Source organism: Leuresthes tenuis, unplaced genomic scaffold (genome assembly GCF_036924035.1).
Source record: "Leuresthes tenuis unplaced genomic scaffold, fLeuTen1.0.hap1 SCAF_10, whole genome shotgun sequence".
In the NCBI taxonomy this organism is placed as follows: Eukaryota; Metazoa; Chordata; class Actinopteri; order Atheriniformes; family Atherinopsidae; genus Leuresthes; species Leuresthes tenuis.
This window is the reverse complement of record NW_027325364.1, coordinates 23,462,319-23,471,993: the sequence shown is the minus strand read 5'-3', so window position 1 is coordinate 23,471,993 and position 9,675 is coordinate 23,462,319. Positions and strand designations below refer to the sequence as shown.

The following is a 9,675-nucleotide window of genomic DNA, read 5'->3' as shown; positions in this document are numbered from 1 at the left end:
GATTGCCTACTAATCTAACGATTAAAAGCACCAGCATCCTGTAAATTCCTCAGCTTACCGCTGGAGAAATTAAGTTTGTTCTTTAAAACACTAGCTTGAAGATTTATAGAGCTACTGTACTGCAGCGTACCAATGAACAGGCCCCTAATTGCTGCCTGCCTGGCTGCTCTGCATCTTCTACGTGTGTATGCGGGTATGAGTCAGATAAAATAAACCACATGTTGTGTGAGTGTGTGTGAGGAAGCTGACTAGAACCCTCTGCACTCATTTACTATCTCCTTGTGTGGTTTGGCAGCAGCTCTGTTGGTATGGGGGTGTACAACGGGCATCCGTCTGGACGTGAGGCAGGCCTGGCACGTTGCACAGCCCCCTGCAAGGCTGCATGAGGGTGGGATCGGAGCAGCAGTCCGCCAGGTTCCAGACTGGTAGTCTGTGCATATGGGCATATCCACAGCTTTGTGTACTGCAGTAATTAAATTGAAATCACAGAGGCAACCTCAGGTTGGGTATTGTTCTGCCTGTCCCTTGAAATGTGTTGACCTCCCTGTGTGTTCCTTCACCATTCACTGCTCTAACACATAGTCAGTCTGAATCTGTGTGTTCCCCTCATCATTTTTGCAAAAATCTAACACCAGACCATTTATATTACCTTTGTGGTCACTGTAACTGTGAGGCGCAATCCAGTAAAGCTGAAAGTAACGCAATAGTATTGATGCTGCCATGGCTGGATGCCATACCTCCATGTGTTCTTCTGGATAACAAGTGAACCACCACAAAGCTAAGCCTGGTTTGCACTTGGACAGCAAAACACCCTTGGAAAATAATACTATGGCTGGAAGTGTTTGTTTGTTGGAGGTTAAGGGAGGATATTACATCTCAAATGTCAGATTGTTGTAAAGTTACAAGACCCCAACAATCTCCCTCTCTGATCGTCAGAGTTATTGACTGAATGCAAGTGAAACTCAGAACACATACATACATGCACATGTTGTATGCACAGAACTCCTTTTGATGCGGTACTCTCACAATAAAAATTATGTTAAAATCACCGCGTTTAATTTAATTTAATTTAATTTTAATTTAAGATGCAGGGTAAAAAAAAAAAAAAACAAACTTATAAATATAAGTGGTAGCTACTCAGATCCAAGCCAGGCAGATAAATCCTCAGTTGCAGCACATGCCGCAGACATCAATGTTGCAGCAGCCACAGCAGAACTGGCATCTAATGGGGGCAGCAGAACTCTTTCCCCTGATGTTATATGGCATCTGTGTGACAGACAAGAGACGTGAGTCAGGATATTCATTCTTACCAGATCACCATATGCAGCATTTTAGGGCTTATTCATTAAGATAAACACACTCACTTGTCATTTGAATTTAACGTGATAAATATTCCTATGTAATCAACTGTGCATACCATCCATGTTTCCACTGATGTCTCCTCTTGTGAGGCAGCTGGACTGTTGGTGCTTATTGCCTCCCCCAGCTCCGACACCTGTTGATGAGTTGTGCACATTTAGAAACAACATTATATCATTCTAAAATAGAAAAGAACAGTTGCCAACAGATCAAATAAGCTAAGTAAATATCTGAATATTTACTTTGGTTAGTGGTGAGGATGAGTTCCTCTGAAAGCAAATAAAGGTGAGTGCAAAAACAACTGCAACTCTGAAAGTCCTCATTTTTTGAGCAGTTTAACTTGTCAAAAGATTTGACTCTTGGTTCTTCAGTGTGATCATTCAGAGTATAAATTGTACTCGTATTTATACTCAACCTGGGATAATGTTGCATCATCAGTGACAGCACATATTGCCTCTAGAGAGGGGGGCAAGTACCTCCTGTGATGCTACAATGGTTGTTGGAAATTCCCGTGGACTAGGAATGTTCTGCATTTTGATTCCTTACATGGACAGGTTACTTCCCAAGTTTGTATATGTTGTGCATTCATGTGCTACAAATTACAAATACTTCTACAGTATAAATAGCTTTAGGAGATTAAAAAAAAAAGATTAAGATTAAGACATGACTCTTCACATAGTAAGGTGCACATATGCATCGACTCACTTTCAGTTGACTTAATTCCATTTTTGAAAACTCTTTCACAAATCTTTCTTTTTGTTGTTGTTTAATATAAAATCAGAACATCAGATAATGGTGCAAAATCTGATCTTATATAAAGTCAACATGTCTTGAAAATCTTATTTGGCATGTGTCTATCTGTAGCACAATGAATGAAAAAATATGTTACCCAATCTACAAACTTGCTGATCTTTCATATGATATAGTTTTCAATTGATTCGATATCATATATTCACTGTGTCATATGTATGTCATATGAGCATCTTGAGATTGTGTGTCAATATGAGGTTCAAGCTGTAAATAGATATGAAATCAATGATGGTACAAGTTATTTAAAACAGCTGTGTTGAGTTAACCCTGGTCAGAGGTCATTTGAAGTTTTAATTCCAAACATCTTGCGCGATATCCAAAATTCCTTGCGTCACACTACTCTGTCTCATGAACCGATAACCCCTCTGATCCTTCATACTCAATTCAAATGGACAAGTCAATACTACAATGAATGGCTCCATATCTGTTAGACTATATCATGATATAATGAGCTAAAAAAACAAAGATTGCCTTCAGCACCTTTTTAAATATTTCAATAAGCTGTTATGGGATATGTTACCAGACTTTATATAAAAAATACTGGAAACTTCTAACTGGCCAAAGTAATCTAGTAGAGGGCAGCTGTCACAACAAAGTTGATTTAATCAGCACCCATTTCCCTTACATCAGAACTACTCTTTTTCTCTTTATGTCTGATGTGACTTTATACCTTGTAGGTTATTACATTGAAGTTTGAAGTGGAATATTTAGTGGTTTCAGATACTTTAGCTGGACCAAGTCTTCCAACCCATTCAATCTTATAGGTCCATCATACCAGGAAAGTGGATCTTCGGTTACTCATTAGATCTAAACGCACAAATTCAGAGGAAGAAGAAGGCATTCACCACGCTCCTAAACACACGTTTTTTGGATGCACTGTGTGCAGGGAAAGAAATTTGACTTCATATATCAGAAGCATATATGAACTACAAATATGACTGTGTGTGGCATTCCTTTGAGACAGGAGGATAAAGAGCTCAGAGATTTTATGGAGTTCCAGATGGGATGTAGAACAGTTTGAGATTGATTGCAGATAGCATTTGACTCCATGCAGTGGCTTATACTGCCAGGACGACAATGTGCAAGAGTTATGAAAATGCAGAGAATGAGGATGAAGGTACAGTAACTGTGCAAGGTATGTGTTTTTCTGATTTAATTGTTTGTCTTGCATTTATTTCTTGATTTAGCCTTCGTCACCATACCCAGAATTGCCATTTTGTCGGCTAATTTGTTATGACTAATAGTCCATCATGTCATGCCAGGTCTATGTGTGTGTGTGTTCATTGTTCCCGCTTTATTTTGGTAGTCACCTCCTGTCACAGTCCTATTGTCATCTTCCTCATTCTTTTCACCTGTGCGTCTTCCCCTCTGTTAGTGTATTTCTTGTTCATTGCGTGTTTGTCTTGTCATTTAGTCATTCGTTCAAGCATTTATTTCAAGTCTAGACCTCATGTTATTTGACCCCTTTGCATGTTTTTTGACCAAGGATTTTGGCCGCTGATTTTGTACTTCTGCCTATCTACTCTTGCCTGCCCATGTACCGGACCTTGGAATTAATAAACCGACACTGATTTCGGAATACCATCTTCCTGAGTCATGCATTTGAGTCCACCAGTTCGGAGTGTGATACATCAGCTGATAACTGAGTATTAGGTTATGGTTCCTGCTTAACTCACCAGTACACAAGCTCAGTTCACCACAGATTTACACCACAAGTTATTTTCTCTCTGACGAAAGTTACTTTTCTTCATTCCTATCTTCCTATCTGGTCCTATTCATTAAAAATCTAACAGGTTTGGAATTATTATGTTCTGCCATGTATGTGTGCATCTATATTTGTTGAAATACTGTTCTCCCACTCTGGCCTATCACAGTGCTGCCAGTGCTACATCCACATGCATTCAGGAACAAGCCTTCAAGGGGGTGGGGAGGGTGCTCTTTGGGTAAAAAATGCTTGAATCACTAACTGCTTGAAAACTAACTGGGATTTCAGTGTTGACTTTCCTTTTAAAATTGGTTGACGCAGTCTCGACCTGTAAGAGCTTTTTTCACACCAAAATATTCTACACATGTCAAAACACACTCTTTGTTAATTTGTTAGTTGTGAAAGAAACAATGTAAGTTTTTAGTCTTTTTCCACACTCATATTTCATGGATGTGTTTTTCAAACACTTTTATGTTTTATTTTAAATGTTGTAAATATGGGACTAAACCTGCTGTATGCTTCCAACAAGATGGCTCTTGAACATCATTGAGCTAGCAGATGATTAAATAAATGTGAAAAAGTGGTAATAATGTTGCAATAACATTATTGTGTACACTCTAAGTGGAATATGACATCAGGAAATGTCATTAATTCACAAAAAGAAATACAGTTCCAAGTATTAGAGTGGATTTAAGTACATTCTCATTTCCTAATACTAGGAACACTGTGAAATATAAAAAAAAACAAAAACAAACAATGCAACGATTTGCTTATACAATGTTTTATTCACATTATTACATAGAAAATAAATCAGATAAAATATGACATTATATTATTTCATAAAAGATTTGTAAGCCCGTCCTGAATTTGATGGCTGCAACAAATTGAAAAAAAGCTGGGACAGTGAACAAACAAACAAAAAGGATGGAAAGAAACTGATACTAAAAAGAAGCAGCTGGAGGAGCATGTTGCAAAAAATTAGGTAAAATGGCAACAGGTCAGTAACATGACCGGGTATAAAATTTCAACCTTAGACAGGGTGAAACTGGGGATGTGCATCATTCTTACACATGTTTCAGGACTCTATATATGTCCTCAGTTTGTGAAATTAGTTTAGTTAATTTCATTGAGAATTTTACCAAAGCACTTTTAATTTTTCAGAATACGTGACCATGACTTAAATTCAGAACAAAAAGATGTTTACACAGTCTTATTTTAGTGTTATATTTTTCACGCTGTCTGCAGACACTTGAACTCTTTCGATCATATAATTACATCATCACCACATTCTGTAACATCCTTAAGGTTTCAAGGAAATGACAAAGCAAAAGAATATCAAGCTAAGCATAGCAGCATCTACTGCAGACACCATTACTGCAGCACTTGCCACAAAAGGCCCCACGCCTTTGTCTGCCTTTAAACAGCATCTGTGTGACAGAAAAGAGACATGAGAATAGTATTCCTCTCCTGCATTATCATATGTAAATTTTTTTGCTACTGATATGTAGTTCATAAGGGCACTTTGTAGGACAGAAATATCTAAATTAACTCATTGATTTATCTAACTTGATATACCTTTGGCATTTCTACAATCACCTCCTCATCTGCAGCAGCTTGAGCATCGACACTCATTGGCTCCTCCATCTCTTGCTCCTGTTAATGAGTTGGAAATGTTTACAGTTAGAACCGCATTTTAGCCATTGAAAAAGTATTCTTTGCTGCTAAAAGTTTTGGGACTATTTCTTACTTCAGTAACTGGTACAGCAGAGCTCTCCTGGGTACAGATAAATGTGAGTGTGATGGCCACTGCAACTGCAACGGTGAAAGTCTTCATCTTAGGTAAATTTGAGAAGCTGAAGTGTTTTAGTTGACCAGATTTCTCTTGATCCTAATGACTGTTGTTGGCTCCTTGGACTTCTCCTGGCTGATAGCTGAGTGTGGAAGCTGAACTGGTATTTAAACTCACTTGGGCAGCTGTCGCCTCATCCCTGTCAGCACGTACCTCCAGCAGCAAACTATGTCCCTATTTGATGCTGGGAATGTGTGTGGGGAAATTTCAAAAGAAAGGGAAATCCTGAGCTTTTGGATGTTTCATCTGTTTAATCATTAACTTTAGCATTTATCTGAGTTCAGATGAGCGCTATTATGGAATTTGATTGAAATTTTATACCTAATCTTCAGTATTTTCTCCACAAAAATAGGAAAAAGGAGAGCATGATTCCCATCTACTTGATCTCAAGGAAAAGTGTGAAATAATCACAAAACAACTACCACGCCTTTTACATCTGTCATGATGTTTTCCTAGTGACAATATGTGAAACAGTGATGGAAAACTGAAAAGACAGTGAGAAAAAGGGAAAACCCATTGCAAAGCAAACTTATTTTAAATTAAGGTTGGTAAAAGATTGGTAAGAAACTCAGTTTTTCAACTTAACCCAGCCAACACCTTTTAACTCCGAATACAGAGTTTGTCACCTGTTAAGTGTGATGCAACAGTCATTTAAGTGCTTGATGTACTGCAGTGATGACTTTAAAGTCCTCGAGGTCACTGTTTTCTTGTCCATCAGCATGAAAAAAAGAAAAACAGAAACAATGATGTCTGGACATAAATGAACAGATTCCATTTTCATGGTTTGCTGCGAGACTGGGTTTTTCGTAGGCAAATTAAAGATAGCAGCTTGTTTTCAAAGGAAAATCAGGCTGACCACACTCAATCCCACTGTCTTTTGCAATAACTGAAATCCCCTACCTTGCTCTCTTTCCCAAAAAGCCTTTTTGACCTGTGTACTTGGATAATGTGACAACCAAACTGTCAATAAACAATCCAGTATGTACTCATATATGAGGAAATTTGGGATATTTTTCAATAAAAGGGAATTCTTAACTCACCTGTGAACCTCTATTTCATTGTTTTACCTGAGACAGATATTTATCATTTAATCTTTTTCATCATCTTTTCAAATTAATTCAATCTTATAGTTTCTTCCTCGTGTGTAGAAGTTATTGTTATAGCTGTTGTTAGTTATCATATTCAAAGATTAACACGTAAATTGTATGAATACCAGGTGAAATTAAGTTAGGTCGACAGGAGAAACAAAATATCCACACACTTTTAGTACTGATGAGATTTATTGTTCACACACTGTTCAGGTATTTAAAAACCCTTTAAAATATACAGTTCCATCCATTCATACATTTCTAGCAACATCCTCAAAACATTAGATGTGTCATGAATAGAATTCAAAGAAGTATGCTTTTTAATGACAAGAAAAAAGACTCTTGAAGGCAATGTTCCATCAGCAGTAGGCCTCAGAAAGTGCAGTAAATTCTACATTTAAATCCATCGCATGTTGGGTAACAGGAAGGTATACAATGAATTTCACGTTTCTGTCTACTGTTAATCATCATCTGTGTGAAAGATGACACATAAAACACTCATTTCACATCTCTTTACGTACACACAGGAAGATTTTTAAAAAAATATTTACAGAAGTTATTTATTCATTAATCTTTACATACTGTAACTTAAACAAGTCTACAGATGGATCTTCAACTGCAGCAGATTGAATGTCTGCACTCACCGGCTCCTCTCCTTCTCTAACCTTTAAATCAATTCGTCATGTTTACAATAGGAATCGTATTTTACTATTTTAGAAATTCTTTTAGCTGTTAAAAGTTTAATCAAGCTCTTACTGCACAGCTCCCCTGAATACAGATAAACGTGAGCACGATGGTAGTAGTAGTAGTAGTAGTAGTAGTAGTAGTAGTAGTAGTAGTAGAAGTAGTAGTAGCTCTTTATTTGTCCCAGTATGGGCAATTGTTGTGCAGTAGTAGTACACCTCTCACACACACACACTCACACTACAAACATAAAACACATGAAAACACATGTAAAAATCAATATGTGCAGTACAAAGGTTACCTAAAAATTTGTGTGCATACAACATATGACTATCTGCGTTTCCCAGTCGAGTTTAACAGCTGAACAGCAGAGGGTATGAATGAGTGCTTGTATCTATTGGTCCGTACTGATGGATATTTAAAATGCGAACCAGTAGACAAAAACTGAAATTCACAATGCAGAGGATGGGTGTAATTATCCAAAATAGATTCAGTCTTCCTGATAACCTGCTCTTTGTACAGTACAGTCATATTTTTCTGTTGAACCCCAGTTATGTAACTATATACTTTGATGATTTTGGATATGGCATTTTTGTTTTTTACATTGAGTAAAGCATACCAGCAGATGGCAGAGAAGGTAAGTATGGATTCTATAAAAGATCTATAAAACATGGTCATCAGAGTCTTGTCAGCATGGAACCCAGAAAGCTTCCTGAGACAGTATAGGGGCTGCTACAGCATGTCCGTGTTACTGTTAAAAGTCAAATTGTCATCAATAATAGAACCCAGATATTTATACTGATGAACAATTTCAATGTCTTGCCCATTTATGATGATTGTAGTAAGGTTGCAGGCCTTGTGCCTGAAATCAATACACATGTCCTTGGTTTTTGTCACATTTAGTTCCAGCATAGCTTCCTGGCACCAGTTTACAAAATAGTCCATGATGTGGCCATGTGCTGTTTCATTGTCCTTTAGCTGGCTCAAAATGACTGTGTCATCTGCAAACTTAACAATGTGGCGACTGTCAGTTGCAGAACAACAGTTGTCAGTGTAGAGGATGTAAAGAAGAGGAGATAAAACGCAACCCTGCGAAGAGCCTGTAGATGTAAAAGACAGTCCAGAATGATGGTCATTTACTCTCACTTGCTGAGAACGGTTGGTGTGGAAATAAAGAATCCAGCCGGAGATGCAGGAGTCCAGCTGGAAGCGATGTAGGAGCTTCTGTACCAGTAGATGGGGCTGGATGGTATTGAAAGCTGATGAGAAGTCCACAAACATTATCTTAACATGTGTTTTGGAGCCCTCAAGGTGTTTGAGAATCAGGTACAGCAGGGTTATGGTTGCATTCTGGAATGCAGGATGGCAACTGCAGCACAGAATGCCTTCGTCTTATGAGAAGTTGAGATGTGAGGTTTTTCATCTGGAAGAACATGATGACTGATAACAGCAACTGTGAGTTCTGTCTGATGCCTGAATGTAGAAAATATGTTGGTATTTATACTCACTGGGGCAACTGTTGCTTCACCTACAGTATGTACCTGCAGTGGCGACTGGTCATTAGGGGAAAATTAATGTTTAAACTTCTATTTGAACATTGAGTTCAATGGGCTGCCAGACATGACTTCTGTATTTTAGTAATTAAATAATTAGTATTTTAAGTGTTATCATAACAAAAAACTGACTCAATCAGTAAATGGAGATCAATACTGACTCCGCCAACGTTAATTCTGCTATGCTATGCGATGGCAAAGACTAAGACTGGCATATGTAGTACACGTTTGAAGCAGAGAGTGAATCTCAGGAAATGGATATGTGATCACTTTATATCACTCTCTGTTGCTCGGACTCTTCATCAGTCTGGCTACAGTGCTGAAAAGAAACTGGGGTTATTCTTATTCTCTTCTATCATTGATGAATAATAAAGAGTTCTAGTTTTACAAAGGTTTTTTTTATATATATATATGTTATGAGACTATCTTTCCAGACTAATTGAGACTCTTCTAAATTAGAGGAACATCATTGTCTCTCCAGCTTTCTTGCAGTCTGCTTTAAAGCATGCAGCTGTGAATCAAAGCAAAGAGCCTCATCTCATTTAGCCCAACTCAGAACATTACAATATGAGTTACAATATGAATAAATCCACTCACCTCCTCAGATATTTACAACCACAAGGACAA

General features: G+C 37.7%; 1 long non-coding RNA gene across 1 annotated transcript; it reads right to left on the bottom strand.

Moving 5' to 3' along the window:
* Positions 1 to 1,151: 1,151 nt before the first annotated feature.
* LOC140316807 (uncharacterized) lies at positions 1,152 to 1,725 on the bottom strand. Its single transcript, XR_011917346.1, has 3 exons — positions 1,602 to 1,725; positions 1,418 to 1,495; positions 1,152 to 1,266 (listed from the first exon to the last, which is right to left on the bottom strand). It is a non-coding gene; the product is annotated as an uncharacterized lncRNA (long non-coding RNA).
* Between the last annotated feature and the right edge of the window lie 7,950 nt (positions 1,726 to 9,675).